We start from the raw sequence: 18,426 nt of genomic DNA, 5'->3' as shown, positions 1-18,426 counted from the left end.
CGTAGTATATAGCACAGCCACGTAGTATATAGCACAGCCACGTAGTATATAGCACAGCCCACGTAGTATTTAACACAGCCACGTAGTATATAGCACTGCCGTGCCAACACAGTAGACAGCGCAGCCACATAGTATATAGCACAGCGATGTATATTACACAGCCCACGTAGTATATAGCACAGCCACGTAGTATATAGCACAGCCACGTAGTATATAGCACAGCCACGTAGTATATAGCACAGCCACGTAGTATATAGCACAGCCACGTAGTATATAGCACAGCCACGTAGTATATAGCACAGCCACGTAGTATATAGCACAGCCACGTAGTATATAGCACAGCCACGTAGTATATAGCACAGCCACGTAGTATATAGCACAGCCACGTAGTATATAGCACAGCCCACGCAGTAGATGGCACAGCCACGTAGTATATAGCACAGCCACCTAGTCTATAGCACAGCGATGTAGTATATAGCATAGCCCACGCGGTATATAGCACAGCCCACGTAGTATATAGCACAGCCCACGTAGTATATAGCACAGCCAAAGCAGTAGATGGCGCAGCCACGTCGTATATCGCAGCCACGTAGTAAATAACACAGCCCACAAAAAGAATTAAAATAAAAAATAGTTATATACTCACCTTCCGTTGTCCACCGAAGCTGTCCTGCTCCTTGCCATGCGGCCAGCAGCTTCCGTTCCCAGAGATGCATTGCGAAATTACCCAGATGACTTAGCGGTCTCTGGCAAAGACCGCTAAGTCATCTGTGTAATTTCGCAATGTATCTCTGGGAACGGAAGCTGCCGAGAGCATCGGGAGGAGCGGGAAAGCTGCGGAGGCGACGGAAGGTTAGAATAGCATAATTTTTTATTTGTTTTATTACTTTTACCATTATATCTTTTTACTATTGATGCTGCATAGCCAGCATCAATAGTAAAAAAGTTGGTCCGGGATGGGGAGTAGGGAGGGGCCAATTTGCACTGGACTGCCGGCCGCGACCAATCAGCGACTCGAGGTTTCCGTTACAGACAGACGGAAGTACCCCTTAGATGATTATATAGATAGATGGATAATCTATAGATACATAGATATACTAAACATTGGGCTTGGTATTATCTATCGTATCTATCTATCGATATATCTATCTAGCTATCCATAGATATATCTATCGATAGATCTATCTATCGATAAATATATCTATCGTATCTATCTATCTATTTTCTATCTATCCCATATCTATCATCTATCTATCATCTGTTATCTATCTACCGATCTATCTGTTATCTATCATCTATCTGTGTGTGTAAACATTATTCTTCAATGGAGTATGTAAATGAAGAGGTTGGACATCACCATTTTTTTTGGTATATCTTTATTAACCTTACAAAAACACACAAATCCGCATGAAAAAAACGCGTCAGACGCATGAAAAACGCAGGTGACCTGCCAGTGACCTCAGGTGCAGATTTGGTGCAGATTTTTACCTGCGTCAAATCCAGATCAAATCCTGATGCAATCCTGAACGTGGACACATACCCTTATGTAGAACGTTTTGGATCCTGTTTATTCTGGTAAATATTCATTTTGGATTATGGGACCTCAGGAGCACACCTGCTTCCATTCTTTGCATTGAGATCACGTATGGCGGATCTTTACATTGGCTTTTATGGATGCACTTAGTCCTGTAAGCAAACTGCCATTGAGTCACTATTCATACATGGTGTTCGTTCATGTTGCTGAGCAACTGGATGTCAATGTTCAGTTGGCGGCTTTATGCTTCTGTTTGCCCTTCATATGGTAGATGAGAGGCCTCATACTGTATGTGCCAGAGGACGTCATCAGTTGTCTTCATTTACTAGAGTGCATGATGTCTTCGGTGAAGAGTCTGGAACCCCCATGCACCTTAAATAGTCGAATGACCAGCAAAACATCATCAGGTTGAGCGGACGATGATCTAAGAGTATGGCCACCTCTAGATTAGTAGTAGTCACCCATGCAAGAAGACTTGGTGGTTGTACTAGGTAGATGTGATGGGGACCATTCATGACTGGGGAACTGCTGGAGACATAATCATTGCTCCTCCAAGGGGACAGAATTATATCTCCAGCATGTATACGCTATTAATTCCCAGGAGATGTACATAATTTCGCCTTTCTGCTCACCCTGCCTGGATAATCCCATGTATTCCAAATTTGTCTTTTCACTTCATTATTCTCCTGTGTTCCGGGAACGTAAACCCTTTATCCAAGGATTCCAAAATCTAGTCTGTATTCATGAGTCTTTTGCACTGTGACCAAGAGATGAAATCACGGGAGGCCATCACTCTTGACAACACCGGCACACTAGTTAGGTAGCGGTTCTATATTTGTAGACGTCTTCCGTGACACAATCCTGTATCTTCAGAATGCTTCAGCAAAGCTGTACGTGGGCAGAAGGAAAGAGAAATCTGGTTTTCCCGAGATTCTTCAACAGCAGCAGTCTGCATTAGAGTTAATGTGTTTTGTGCCTTTCTTACATCCCATACTCTCATAGATGGGTAGTAATGGATTAATTTTATATTATTTGTGTTATAATGAATTCAGCATCGGGTAAACTTATCGCAGGAGACCTAGACACCAAGTTCAGCTACAGGCGATAACCTCGCTCCCTATAGCAGGACAGAATTGGGCGTTTACACTGAAATATAGAATGTATTTTATCCTGTGATCCTCGAGTGCTGAGAGCTGCCTGAGATCTGACCATCAGCTTTAAAGAAAAATTGTCATTTTAATTTTTATTTCAGAACTCAATAGTTCACATGAAAATAAGAAACTTTGTAATATATCATATCAGAGAAATCTGCTTCTTTCTCCTCCCAGACTGATCTTTCATTTTCAAAATTGTCAATTGATGGGTAAAATCTGTTTTCTGTGGATACAGAATGTTGCATTACTGAGATGACAGTTGGTTCTAATAATATTCTATGTAGAGGGGATGGGGTAGGACCGTCTAAAGGCAGAGCTTTTCACCCCTCTCTTATACATGGAATCTCATCAATATCAGCTCTCCTATCTCCGTAATGCAAAATTCTGTTTTCAATTTATACAGATTTTTACCCTTCATTAGAGGATTTTGAAAATGAAAGATAAGTCCTGAAAATACAGGAATACAGTGACACATGTGATAGCACAGGATCCAGCTACCACAATAGGTGTTGTCACAACTGACCCTGCTCCTCTCCCTTCACAATTACCTTCGCACACGCTTGTTAGATGCTTCAATACAAAACATAGGGTCGATGTCACGCTGTGACAGTCTTCGGTAAGTAATGGAGTGGCTCAAACTGACCCTGGAACTGGGACTCTAACTATCCCTGTCCTTGGGGTACTCTTGAAGGTAGAGAGGCATGAGTCTCCAACCTTTCTATGCTCCTGTTAAACCCTGATAAATCCCCTCCCTCACACCATGAGGCATGGGATAGAAATGTAAGGTAAACAAGAAACAAAGACAAAATGGGATATCAGAAAACCTCTTTCATACAAAAGCACTAACCAACAATAGGGAGGAGGATGGGGACAGGGAGGAATAAACTAAATGGGAACATGGACCAGGAGATAAACACACACACGTACTAAAGCAAACCACAGAACACTACAACAACTCCACTCCAACCGCTTAGCTTTAGCACACAGCACAGGAAGACAAATCTTTCACCTGCAGGGACAAGAACAGTTTTGTTTTTTTGTTTGTTTTTTACGTAAGAAGAGAAACCAAAGCGAAAAAAGACCCTTAAAAAATAACTTTTATTCTTATATTTAAATGTACAACACTTATAAAAATCTTTCTAAGAATAAAGGTACTATCAGTTAGGGCCAATATAGGGTTACTCCTAAAGACACAAATGTATATACACAATATTACCCTCTCAGTCACCCTACCTGACAGCGGAGGTTGACATCCTAATAGTCACGATATAGCGCCTCCGCTCTACGTCAGTATCCTTGAATGCCCTATTAAACTCCTATAATACAAAAAGGTGACCGTACAAAAAAGAAAAAAAAAGGTTGGTATATATACAAAAAAGGCCTTGGTTTGAATTATCAATATATGGCCTTAAAGTACTTATAAAACAGAAAATCAGATTCCAAATATTAGGCAGTAGTCAGAGATATATAGGTTCATTAATCTAATATAAGAATAACCATGCCAGGTATACCTACACGTGTGTAGAGAATAATGCGTGCTTTCTATTCTATAAAGGACCATGGGGGGTGCCGTGTATTGTATAGAGGACCATGTGGTGTGCATTATATTCTAAGGAGGACCATAGGAGGTGCATTATATGTTATAGAGGACCATGGGGGGGTTCATTAAATTCTAATGAGGACCATGGAGGTTCAGTATATTCTGTGGAGGACCATGGGGGTACATTATATTATATGAAGGACCATGGGGGGTGCATTATACGGTTTGGCGGACCATGGGGAGTGTGCATTATATTCTATGGAGGACCATGGGGAGAGCATTATAATCTATTGAGGACCTTGGGCAGCACATTATACTAAATGGAAGGTTATGTGGGGCACATTATATTTGAAGGGCTATGTGGGGGGCCTCATACTGACTGCATGCAAGCAATTATACAGTATGAAGGTTTACAGTGAAGGAAATAACTATTTAATCGCTTGCTGATTTTGTAAGTTTGCCCACTGACAGACACGAACAGTCTATAATTTTAAGGGTAGGTTAATTTTAACATTGAGAGAGAGAATATCAAATCTACCGTAATATTCAGAAAATCACATTGTATAAATTATATAAATGTATTTGCATTTTGCAGTGAGAAATAAGTATTTGATCCCCTACCAACCATTAAGGCTATGTGCACACGTTAAAACATACTAGGAGCACAGAAAATTAACTGTGATCCAAGAAGTGCAGCAGAAATATATTTAAAACACAATCTTTTTATTTACAAATTAACCCCTTCCCGACCCATGATGCCACGTAGGCGTCATGAAACTCGGTGCCAATCCGACCCATGACGCCTATGTGGCGTCATGGAAAGATCGCGTCCCTGCAGATCGGGTGAAAGGGTTAACTCCAATTTCACCCGATCTGCAGGGACAGTGGGAGTGGTAGTACAGCCCAGGGAAGGTGGCTTCACCCCCCCGTAGCTACGATCGCTCTGATTGGCAGTTTCACTTTCAACAGCCAATCAGAGCGATTTGTAATATTTCACCCAGGGTGGATAAAAATCAATGTTTTTTTAAAAAAAAATCAAAAAAATCTGATTTTTTTTATTTAAATCGGATTTTTTTCAATAAACTGCTTTTTGAGGAAAATATTTTACCATCCAAAGGTTCTTCCATCATGAGATAAAGCTGAGTTGTTTAACTCAGTAGAATAAAGGCTGTATATGTGTAACATTCACAATGCCATGCTCTTCTAGAGGTTTCTGTAGGATTAGTGGGCAGTTTCTCTCCTATATTATCACAGACGTTCGCTTTACTTATGCAGTTCTCAAAACTGAATTTGACTCCGCAGAGGTCCCAGCCTCTTCACGGCAAAAATGTTACAACATGAACCGAGTTGAGAAAAAGACCTTAATCCTATTGTTCTACAAACCTATGAATGCAGAATCCACCCCTTCAGTGCCAAGTCCAAGAAGTTAGACAATATGTTTCTGATTGTTTGGAGTGGAATAGATCTGCACAACACAAGAAGAATGTGAATCTAAGTGTGAGGAGGAGGAAGGGCAAGCAGACAAGAAAATGAAAGTGAAACTTTGAGCACAATACTGCAGAATAGCCACAGACAGACAAGTCTGGATCTGTTTGTGTGTACGATCTGAGGTTTATTACATTCTTTCCTTATAATGGCAGCAGGCCGTAAAAGAGACCCAGTTTGGGAATATTTTAATGAAGCTCCTTTGCCTATCGGTAAGGCAGGCATGCGTGCAAAATGCAAACGATGCAACAAAGAGATGCAAGGCCCGGTGGCGCGAATGAGGCAACATCATGAGAAGTGCGGTGATGAAGATGACTCTGCGGAGTCAAATTCAGTTAGGTAGAAACTTTGATTTAAATCACTGATTTAAATCAAGCCTTACTGACTAGTGATTTAAATCGTGATTTAAATCAGTTAGATTTAAATCAAATCCACCCTGATTTCACCTATTAAAACTGGTGAAATATTACAATCCAGCCATGGCCGATGCTGCAATATCATCGGCCATGGCTGGAAACACTGGTCTGCACCCCCCCCCCAAGCCACCGATCTTTACACTGCTCTGCTCCCCTCCATCCTCCTGTCCGCTCCCCCCATGATCTTGTCCGCTCCCCCCGTGCTCCAATCCCACCCCCGTGCTCCGATCCACCCCCCGTGCTCCGATCCACCCCCCGCGCTCCGATCCACCCCCCCGTGCTCCTCCCCACCCCATCATACTTAACGAGCCTCCCGGGGTCCGTCCGTCTTCTCCATGGGCGCCGCCATCTTCCAAAATGGCGGGCGCATGCGCAGTGCGCCCGCCGAATCTGCCATCCGGCAGATTCGTTTCAAGTGCCATTTTGATCACTGTGATAAAACCTTTCACAGTGATCAAAATAAAAAAAATACTAAATGACCCCCACCCCCCCTTTGTCACCCCCATAGGTAGGGACAATAATAAAATAAAGAAATTTTTTTTTTCTTCCACTAAGGGTTAGGGTTTCGGTATGTGCACACGTATTCTGGTCCTCTGCAGATTTTTCCGCAGCGGATTTTATAAATCCGCAGTGCTAAACCGCTGCGGATTTACCGCGGTTTTTCTGCGCATTTCGCTGCGGTTTTACAACTGCAGTTTACTATTGGAGCAGTTGTAAAACCGCTGCGGAATCCGCAGAAAGAAGTGACATGCTGCGGAATTTAAACCCCTGCGTTTCCGTGCAGTTTTTCTGCAGCATGTGTACAGCGATTTGTTTCCCATAGGTTTACATTGAACTGTAAACTCATGGGAAACTGCTGCGGATCCACAGCGTTTTCCGCAGTGTGTGCACATACCTTTAGAATTAGGCTATGTGCACACGGTGCGGATTTGGCTGCGGATCCGCAGCGGATTGGCCGCTGCGGATTCGCAGCAGTGTTCCATCAGGTTTACAGTACCACGTAAACCTATGGGAAACCAAATCCGCTGTGTGCATGGTGCGGAAAATACCGCGTGGAAACGCTGAGTTGTATTTTCCGCAGCATGTCAATTCTTTGTGCGGATTCCGCAGCGTTTTACACCTGTTCCTCAATAGGAATCCGCAGGTGAAATCCGCACAAAAAACACTGGAAATCCGCGGTAAATCCGCAGGTAAAACGCAGTGCCTTTTACCCACGGATTTTTCAAAAATGGTGCTGAAAAATCTCACACGAATCCGCAACGTGGGCACATAGCCTTAGGGTTAGGGTTGGAATTAGGGTTGTGGTTAGGGTTGTGGTTAGGGGTGTGTTGGGGTTAGGGTTGTGATTAGGGTTATGGCTACAGTTGGGATAAGGGTTAGGGGTGTGTTGGGGTTAGTGTTGGAGGTAGAATTGAGGGGTTTCCACTGTTTAGGCACATCAGGGGTCTCCAAATGCAACATGGCGCCACCATTGATTCCAGCCAATCTTGTATTCAAAAAGTCAAATGGTGCTCCCTCACTTCCGAGCCCCGACGTGCACCCAAACAGTGGTTTACCCCCACATATGGGGTACCAGCATACTCCGGACAAACTGCGCAACAATTACTGGGGTCCAATTTCTCCTGTTACCCTTGTGAAAATAAAAAATTGCTTGCTAAAACATCATTTTTGAGGAAAGAAAAATGATTTTTTATTTTCACGGCTCTGCGTTGTAAACGTCTGTGAAGCACTTGGGGGTTCAAAGTGCTCACCACATATCTAGATAAGTTCTTTTGGGGGGTCTAGTTTCCAAAATGGGGTCACTTGTGGGGGGTTTCTACTGTTTAGGCACATCAGGGGCTCTGCAAACGCAACGTGACGCCCGCAGACCATTCCATCAAAGTCTGCATTTCAAAAGTCACTACTTCCCTTCTGAGCCTCGATGTGTGCCCAAACAGTGGTTTACCAACACACATGGGGTATCGGCGTACTCAGGAGAAACTGGAAAACAACTCTTGGGGTCAAATTTCTCCTGTTACCCTTGGGAAAATAAAAAAATTCTGGGCTAAAAAATTATTTTTGAGGAAAAAACGTATTTATTAGTTTCAAGGCTCTGCGTTATAAACTTCTGTGAAGCACTTTGGGGTTCAAAGTGCTCACCACACATCTAGATTAGTTCCTTTGGGGGTCTAGTTTCCAAAATGGGGTCATTTGTGGGGGATCTGCAATGTTTAGGCACACAGGGGCTCTCCATAACGTGACATGGTGTCCGCTAATGATTGGAGCTAATTTTCCATTTAAAAAGCCAAATGGCGTGCCTTCCCTTCCGAGCCCTGCCGTGCGCCCAAACAGTGGTTTACCCCCACATATGGGGTATCACCGTACTCAGGACAAACTGGACAACAACATTTGGGGTCCAATTTCTCCTGTTACCCTTGGCAAAATAGGAAATTCCAGGCTAAAAAATAATTTTTGAGGAAAGAAAATTTTTTTATTTTCATGGCTCTGCGTTATAAACTTCTGTGAAGCACCTGGGGGTTTAAAGTGCTCAATATGCATCTAGATAAGTTCCTTGGGGGGTCTAGTTTCCAAAATGGGGTCACTTGTGGGGGAGCTCCAATGTTTAGGCACACAGAGGCTCTCCAAACGCGACATGGTGTCCGCTAACAATTGGAGCTAATTTTCCATTCAAAAAGTCAAATGGCGCGCCTTTCCTTCCAAGCCCTGCCGTGTGCCCAAACAGTGGTTTACCCACACATATGAGGTATCGGCGTACTCGGGAGAAATTGCCCAACAAGTTTTAGGATCCATTTTATCCTATTGCCCATGTGAAAATGAAAAAATTGAGGCGAAAATGATTTTTTGTGAAAAAAAAGTACTTTTTCATTTTTACGGATCAATTTGTGAAGCACCTGAGGGTTTAAAGTGCTCACTATGCATCTAGATAAGTTCCTTGGGGGGTCTAGTTTCCAAAATGGGGTCACTTGTGGGGGAGCTCCAATTTTTAGGCACACGGGGGCTCTCCAAACGCGACATGGTGTCCGCTAAAGAGTGGAGCCAATTTTTCATTCAAAAAGTCAAGTGGCGCTCCTTCCCTCCCAAGTCCTGCCGTGCGCCCAAACAGTGGTTTACCCCCACATATGAGGTATCGGTGTACTCAGGACAAATTGGACAACTTTTGTGGTTCAGTTTCTCCTTTTACCATTGGGAAAATAAAAAATTGTTGCTAAAAGATCATTTTTGTGACTAAAAAGTTAAATGTTCATTTTTTCCTTCCATGTTGCTTCTGCTTCTGTGAAGCACCTGAAGGGTTAATAAACTTCTTGAATGTGGTTTTGTGCACCTTGAGGGGTGCAGTTTTTAGAATGGTGTCACTTTTGGATATTTTCAGCCATATAGACCCCTCAAACTGACTTCAAATGTGAGGTGGTCCCTAAAAAAAAATGGTTTTGTATATTTCGTTGTAAAAATGAGAAATCGCTGGTCAAATTTTAACCCTTATAACTTCCTAGCAAAAAAAAATTTTGTTTCCAAAATTGTGTTGATGTAAAGTAGACATGTGGGAAATGTTATTTATTAACTATTTTGTGTCACATAACTCTCTGGTTTAACAGAATAAAAATTCAAAATGTGAAAATTGCGAAATTTTCAAAATTTTCGCCAAATTTCCGTTTTTATCTCAAATAAACGCAGAATTTATTGACCTAAATTTACCACTAACATGAAGCCCAATTTGTCACGAAAAAACAATCTCAGAACCGCTAGGATCCGTTGAAGCGTTCCTGAGTTTTTACCTCATAAAGGGACACTGGTCAGAATTGCAAAAAAACGGCCAGGTCGTTAAGGTTAAAATAGGCTGGGTCATGAAGGGGTTAATTAAAATACAAACATACATATACATAAACAATGAGGTGCCTCTATACAACCAAAAAAGCTGTCAGCTAGAGCAAGACACTTATTTTAGGAGCAGAAACCTAGGAGTGTGGCTGTTTTAAGCAATATCAAGTCATGCATATAATTCCCTCAATTCAACCACTACATGTGTCCATAATACAAGAAACCGGTGTGACTGGATCCTAAATTATCAAAATATGATCCATGATAGTTTAAACACTGCATATATCCCAGTCACATAAGCCAGTTGCGGGTACATTGACTTGTCAAGTATATAGCACACTACTCTCAGTACTAATCAGGGTTTACCTGCAACCACTGCCATGTAATATCGTCTCTAATTTGTACTCCGATACAATTCAGACATATTGCGTTGTGTGCCCCCTGCCCCACACATTACCTGCTCCGTGTCTTCTCCCATGTGCTCAGCCAAAGTGGCGTGCTGTATCTGCCTGCCACGACGCACGTTTCGCGTGATGCTTCTTCCTGGGGGTGTGTCTTAGGCGATGAGTCTCAAAGGTCTTATTCAGGCATCGTCCAATCAAACCAGTGAAGGCGGGGCTAAGGTGTGCGCGTCATATTACATATATCCACTGACTCCAAAGCATTAACGGCAAGGCAAATCTGAACAGCCATCCAGTCTCACCCTAATATCACAAAAAACTATGGTCCTTCTCGCATGCCATCCTTGGCACCGGAGCCTGCCCCTTGCACTGCCGAGGAGAGGACGCGATGGCGGAGGGTGAGAATAACCTTTTATTTTATTATTATTATTTGTAACATTAGATCTTTTTACTATTGATGCCGCATACGCATCATCAATAGTAAAACGTTGGTCACACAGGGTTAATAGCTGCGTTAATGGAGTGCGTTACACCGCGGTCCATTAACGCTGGCATTAACCCTGTGTGAGCAGTGACTGGAGGGGAGTATGCGGGCGCCGGGCACTGACTGCGGGGAGGAAGGAGCGGCCATTTTCTTCCGGACTGTGCCCGTCGCTGATTGGTCGTGGCTGTTTTGCCGCGACCAATCAGCCACTTGGATTTCCATGACAGACAGAGGCCGCGACCAATGAATATCCGTGAAAGAAAGACAGACAGACAGACGGAAGTGAACCTTAGACAATTATATAGTATAGATAGCATCCCCACACAGGTGACAATCCAGCAGCTGTTGGCTGTACACTATAGCTGACAACTTGCTGCATCAGCCACATCAGTGTTTGCACAGTCCAAATCTGTTTAACCCCTTAGATCAGTGTTCCCCAAGTCCGGTCCTCAAGAGCCACCAACAGGTCATGTTTTCAGGATTTCCTTAGTAATGCACAGGTCATTGAATGCTTGCCTGTCCAGGTGATGCAATTATCACCTGTGCAATACTAAGGAAATCCTGAAAACATGACCTGTTGGTGGCTCTTGAGGACCGGACTTGGGGAACACTGCCTTAGGCTACTTTCACACTAGCGTCGGGCCGAGGTTCCGACGCTAGCAGTGAAACGGAGGCACAACGGAGGCAGTGGATGTATTTTTCCTGCGCATCCGCTGCCCCATTGTAAGGTGCGGGGAGGTGGGGGCGGAATTCCGGCCGCGCATGCGCGGACGGAAAAAGCGGTCCGTCGACAGCAAAAAACGTTACATGCAACGTGTGTCAATGCGTCGCTAATGTTAATCTATGGGGCAAAAACGCATCCTGCAAACAGCTTTGCAGGATGCGTTTTTTCCCCTAAACGACGAATTGCGACGTATTGCAAAAAACGATAGTGTGAAAGTAGCCTTAGATGCTGTCAATAGTGACTACATCATTGTAAATGGTTAACAGTGTGGGGGCTTCCTCTTTATCCCAATTGGTGCCGTCAGATCATGATTTTGTGGTCCTGATGTTTGCCATGGCAATTCACGACCAAATAGCCTTAGAATCTGACAGCTGTAGAAATCTATTCAGAAGTTAGAGACATTTAGGTGATTAAAAATGCACATTTTCATTTCTGTCATGCCACTTTGCATTAATTCCTGAAAATCAGCTGAAGGGTTAATAAACTACATGACAGCAGTTTTCAATATGTCAGAGGGTGCTGTTTTAAAAATGGTATCACTTTGGGGGTTTCCCAATATATGAGACCACTAAAGTCACTTCAAACATCGATAAGTCCCGAAAATTATAAATTTTGTAAATTTCCTTGAAAAAATGAAAAATTACTGCTACATTTTTAAACCTCCTAAAATGCTAACAAAATAGAAAAACATTTTACAAATGATGCTGATGTAAAGCCGACATATGGGAAATGTTATTTATTAATGCTTTGCTGTGGTATGACTATCTGGATTAAAGGGAAAATCATTCAAAGTTTGAAAATTGCTATTTTTTTAACATTTTTCTCAAATTTCTGATATTTTTTTTATAACTACTAAATATATCGACCTAAATTTACCATTGCAAAAAAAGGGGAGAAGCCAGCGCAGCCTAAGGTTAAGACGCAACACATAAAGTGCAAATGCACATATTAATTTCTAACTGTATTTTCAAAATGAGACATTTAGCAAACAATTGATCAATTCTTTGAGCCACCCCGCCTCTTCACGGCAATCTCATATTGGGGCAGTCCTACACTACGTTTTTTATATTCGCTGTGCCATAAAGGCCTCCTAAATTAACTAAATGCAAGACCACATTAAAAACATGCTGTACCTGGAGCATATACTGAGAAACCCCCATGGCGCCAGAGTAGGCAAGCGAGGATAAAGGTTGACCAGGTCCAGACAGACATTTCGGATCCAACCTCCACACTGCCCATCCAGAGCCACAGATGAAGAGTGAAACGGGCTGAGGCACAGGTGCATAATTAAACAAAGCCTGAGGCAGGGCAGGGCTGCTGTGTGTCAACCTTTATCCTCGCTTGCCTACTCTGGCGCCATGGGGGTGACTCAGTATATGCTCCAGGTACAGCATGTTTTTAATGTGGTCTTGCATTTAGTTCATTTAGGAGGCCTTTATGGCACAGCGAATATAAAAAACGTAGTGTAGGACTGCCCCAATATGAGATTGCCGTGAAGAGGCGGGGTGGCTCAAAGAATTGATCAATTGTTTGCTAAATGTCTCATTTTGAAAATACAGCTAGAAATTAATATGTGCATTTGCACTTTATGTATTGCGTCTTAACCTTAGGCTGCGCTGGCTTCTCCCCTTTTTTTGCTCTAAATTTACCATTATCCTAAAGTATAATGAGTCACGAAAAAAAAAATCTCAATCACTGGGATATGTTGAAGTGTTGATACTGGTCAGATTTAAAAAATTTGGCTCCGTCACTAAGGGGTTAAAATCCTGCAGTGCCCCCAGGGTCCCCCTGCTCAAGAAGTCCCATGTGCAGGCTTGTCTGAAGTTTGCCAGTGAACACCTGGATGATTCTGTGAGTGACTATGAGAAAATGCTGGGGTCAGATGAGACAAAAATTGAGCTCTTTGGCTTTAACTCAACTCGCTGTGTTTTGAGGAATAGAAATGCTGTCTATGACCCAAAGAACACCGTCCCCACTGTCAAGCATGGAGGTGGAAACATTATGTTTTGGGGTTTTTTCTCTGATAAGGGCACAGGACTACTTCATCACATCAGTGGGAGAATGGATGGAGCCATGTACCGTAAAATCCTGAGTGACAACCTCCTTCCTTCTGCCAGGTCATTAAAAATGGGTCATGGCTGGGTCTTCCAGCAAGACAATGACCCAAAACCTACAGCCAAGGCAACAAAGGGGTGACTCAAAAAGAAGCACATTAAGGTCATGGAGTGGCCAAGCCAGTCTCCAGACCTTAATCCCATAGAAAACTAATGGAGAGAGTTGAAGCTCCCGAGTTGCGAAACGACAACCTCAAAACCTTAATGATTTAGAGATGATCTGCAAAGAGGAGTATACCAAAATTCTTCCTGACTTGTGCACTAACCTCATCATCAACTACAAAAATCATCTGACTGCTGTGCTTTCCAACAAGGGTTTTGCCACCAAGTATTAAGTCTTATTTGCCAGAGGGATGAAATGCTTATTTCTCACTGCAAAATGCAAATAAATTTATAAAATTTATACAATGGGATTTTCTGGACTTTGTTTATGATATTCTATCTCTCATTGTTAAAATTAACCTACCCTTAAAATTATAGACTGTTCATGTCTTTGTCAGTGGGCAAACTTACAAAATCAGCAAGGGATCAAATAATTATTTCCTTCACTGTATGTGGGGTCCATCATACTATGTGGAGGCCATTACACTATTTGGAGGGCTAATGTGGGCTATTTGTCAATATGGGAAGTTTGGGGGCCATTATACTGCATGGAGGCCTTTGTTGTGTCACAGATGGGGGAATCCTACTGTGTTGGGGTCACTATACTTTGCCTAGGGAGTTGAAGTACAGTAGGATCATTATACTGTGAGGCTAAAGGTACCGTCACACTAAACGATATCGCTAGCGATCCGTGACGTTGCAGCGTCCTGGCTAGCGATATCGTTCAGTTTGACACACAGCAGCGATCAGAATCCTGCTGTGATGTCGTTGGTCGCTGCAGAAAGTCCAGCACTTTATTTGGTCACTGGACTCCCTGCAGACATCGCTGAATCGGCGTGTGTGACACTGATTCAGCGATGTCTTCACTGGTAACCAGGGTAAACATCGGGTTACTAAGCGCAGGGCTGCGCTTAGTAACCCGATGTTTACCCTGGTTACCAGCGTAAAAGTAAAAAAAAAAAAAACGCTTCATACTTGCCTTCCGCTGTCTGTCCCTGGCGCTGTGCTTTCCTGCACTCACTATGAGCACAGCGGCCGGAAAGCAGAGCGGTGACGTCACCGCTCTGCTTTCCGGCCGCTGCGCTTACACAGGGCAGAGAAGCACAGCGCCGGGGGCAGACAGCGGAAGGTAAGTATGTAGTGTTTGTTTTTTTTACTTTTACGCTGGTAACCAGGGTAAACATCGGGTTACTAAGTGCGGCCCTGCGCTTAGTAACCCGATGTTTACCCTGGTTACCGGCATCGTTGGTCGCTGGAGAGCTGTCTGTGTGACAGCTCTCCAGCGACCAAACAGCGACGCTGCAGCGATCCGGATTGTTGTCGGTATCGCTGCAGCGTCGCTTAGTGTGACGGTACCTTAATGTGGAGGAATTCACCATGGGGGTATCATACTGTGTGTGAGGCACTTTTGTTGGCATCATACCTTATGGGGATAATGAAAGAGGAATCTAGGACTTCAGAAGGAGGAATATTACTATGTAATGGCTGGAAAGTTGTGAGATATGATCTTTTGTGACCCCCGATAATTATTTATATAATTATTTATTTTGGGGGGTGGAGCCCAGTTAGAACTTTTGCTACGTGGCCCCATGATTTTTATGTACGCCCCTGTACCACACATAGCCAACCCCTGCTCACTTTCTCCTACCGATTAGCTCAAAATCCCCAGTATTTAAAAAACAAAATAAAATTTATTTTTTTTTTTTGTCAATTACTTACACCCCATTAAAATTATTGGTTGCATGGCCATGTTATGAGTTGAAAAATCCTGCAAGATATAGTACAGCTGAGGAATGTACATTATAGCTTTCGTCAGCAGGACAAGTGATGTAACTTGAGTCCGATGGGCCCTCGTGCAAAACTTGGACCTGGGCCGCGCCCTACATGTTGGTCAGATGTATTAGCCTTTGTAGTATTCTAAATCCTATAAAGGTATACCTGTTGACCACCTTCCATGATGTAATAATGTCCCCCATTCTGTACTAATGTTCTCGATCCTAGGCCTCTTCCTATAATAACCACCCACATTCTGTGCCACTTCCAGTAATAATGTCCAACATCCTGGGCACCTTGCAGTAAGAATTTTCCCCATCCTGATCCCCTTCCACGAATATTGTCCCTTTCCAATCCCCTTTCTTGTATACTGCCCCACATCCTTGGTGCCTAACTTGTATAATATCCCTTATCCTGGGCCAATTCCTGCTATATGTCCCCCATCTTGGGCCCTCTGCGACCACGTTCGTTACGCCCCCTGAGGACACATAATCTGACGACTATTATGTGATCATAGCCATGGAACACTATTCATGTTGGGTGAAGGGTCTTGATACGTCATTTATGGGAGTTTATAAGATGAGATAATTATTGTTAGGCAATGTATAACATTTAAAGTTGCCCCCAGTTGTCATATCCCATAATAAGTACAAATCACTAGTGTGTTCTTCTGAGGCGCTCCTGGACCTGCTGCTGTTTTCGGCAGTGGCCTCGCACAGAAGTTTTATGGCATCTTGGAATATTTCAGGTAACCACACTCGCCTGGTACAGGAAGCACAGTCTTCTTGTTTCATAAACCGGTTTGTGTTTCACATAGTCAGGAAGTGCGGTGAGCGTCAGCGACTGTTGGTAACCACCGACTGTGACTCTTCAAAAATGACTGTTCTGACTGTGACTTGTTTATCTCTTCGTAATCATTCTTGACACAAGCAAAGAGAAGTGATTGTTCTTTGCTTTGTACTCGTGCCATAAATGAACCTGTATTTGACTTATAGCTAAAAGAATTGTTTATTATATTGCCTTGTCCGCCAAGGTCAGTGTTTTTTTTTTTTCAGTTGCATGCAATATGTGAGGTAGTACTCACATCGAAGGGTAGGTAAGAAAAATTAAAGTACGGTAATCTTGCAAGGCTTTAAAAATGTGCTAACTTTTTGTGTGTGAAGTACGGTAATCTTGCAAGGCTTTAAAAATGTGCTAACTTTCTGTGTGTGAAGCTCCTGTACAGATCTATGCATTTCCATGGTTATAACCTCAACATAATAGTCTGATTTTGAAGGCATGTGTTATGCCAGGTTCTTGAGCCATGGCGACTTGATGAACGAACTGTAGGAAGATCAATCTTGTTCAAGCCCACATTGGTCAACTAGGGTCTTCTCCACCGTTATCTTGATATGATCAAGCCATCGGGTTGCTGGTCTTCCTATTCGCCTTGTTGTTCACTCAATTCTTCCACCCATGATGTCCTTCTCCAATGATTTCTCTCTTCGTATGATGTGTCCAAAGTAGGCAAGTCATAGCTTGGTGGTCCTTGCTTTGAGTGACATGCATGGCTTGATTTTGTTTCAACATTGATTTGTTTGTTCTTCGTGCCATCCATGATATTGATGACATCCTTCTCCAGCACCACATTTTGAAGGCGAAGATTCTTCTTTTGTCTTGTTTCCTTGTTTCTGGTCCAAGTTGCGTATCCGTATGTTACTACAGAAGAGATCAGATTATGTACGAGCCATGTCTTCATCGACCGTGAAATGTTCCTTGTTTTGAAGACCTTCTCCACTGACTTAATTGTTTATTTCAGTGACTTCATGTTTGTACTGTGCTGTAAGTTGTGATGGGGGTTTCAAAAATGAACAAGGATCCCAGCAGAACTCTTGACAAAGCCATTCACTGTAGGGGCAGACGGGATCCCTTTAGTACTTGATCTGGCCTCTATTTGGGCAATGTCCGTCTCTTCTTAGTTGGACACAAAAATATGGTAGACCACTTTTATATCTGCCTAGAAAAAGACAAAGTTGGAAACCAGTTGGAGAGACAAGTGATTCTATCTGCCTTACTTTAGTGAATGGCTCCATCTGTTTCTTTGGGGATCTAGTGCTTAGTAGAGCACAGTATGAACGTGAACCAAGCCTTGTTCAAATCCCACTGTCCCAGCTTTCCTGCCATGTACAGAAGAAGGGATAGACGCTGACGGAGAGAAGAAGAAATAAGAATTTACTTTTTTTGTGTGTGTGTAATTTCTTTATTTCGTTTTTTTCTTTTATCTGATTTGGGAGTTAAAGAAAGTTGTATTTTGGAGGATTTTCGAAGATATAATCCTTTAAAACAAGACCTACTCTACAACAAAAACAGAATTAACACCATGCAGTAGAAAATGGCAAGAGGCACAAACCTTGTCCAATGGTGAAAAGGAATCCAACGTATGAATACAATAAGATTACCGTAATTAATGATCTGATCAATAGCTGGCAGCGCGGTGCTATAAAACATTGACTATCAGCAGTGTAATGATGATGAATGGTTTTTTGAGAAAGAATTGAAAAGTAATAAATATTTCAGTGCATGGGATGAGCCATAGTAATTGATGCTGTTGGTGGCATTGTTCTATTGATGGGAGCAGGGTAAGCAGATTTTTCTATTATCCCTTGTGTTGGTCGGTAGTTATCTGTTCAATACTATTTAGAGACTAGATGACATGATGAAAATCCTGGACACATGCTGCACTTTGGCCTGTGATGCCTCATGAATTATGTCCCGCAGGAATGCATAGAAACTAGATGTGACTTAAAGGGAATGTATCACATTATTTTTAAATAATTGAAACCAACTAGTGAAACCCTCTTTTTATTTGTCATAAAATCATTTTTTGCTTTTACATTTTTGGAC

The 18,426-nt window shown here is 42.7% G+C and overlaps 1 protein-coding gene across 5 annotated transcripts in view; it reads left to right on the top strand.

Moving 5' to 3' along the window:
* Positions 1-18,426, top strand: part of ACTN1 (actinin alpha 1) — a 146,324-nt gene that overhangs the window by 41,436 nt on the left and 86,462 nt on the right. The window lies entirely within an intron of this gene.

The sequence above is a fragment of the Ranitomeya imitator genome, chromosome 1, assembly GCF_032444005.1.
Source record: "Ranitomeya imitator isolate aRanImi1 chromosome 1, aRanImi1.pri, whole genome shotgun sequence".
NCBI lineage: Eukaryota > Metazoa > Chordata > Amphibia > Anura > Dendrobatidae > Ranitomeya > Ranitomeya imitator.
The sequence above is the reverse complement of the archived record's forward strand: the minus strand, read 5'-3'. Positions and strand labels throughout refer to the sequence as shown.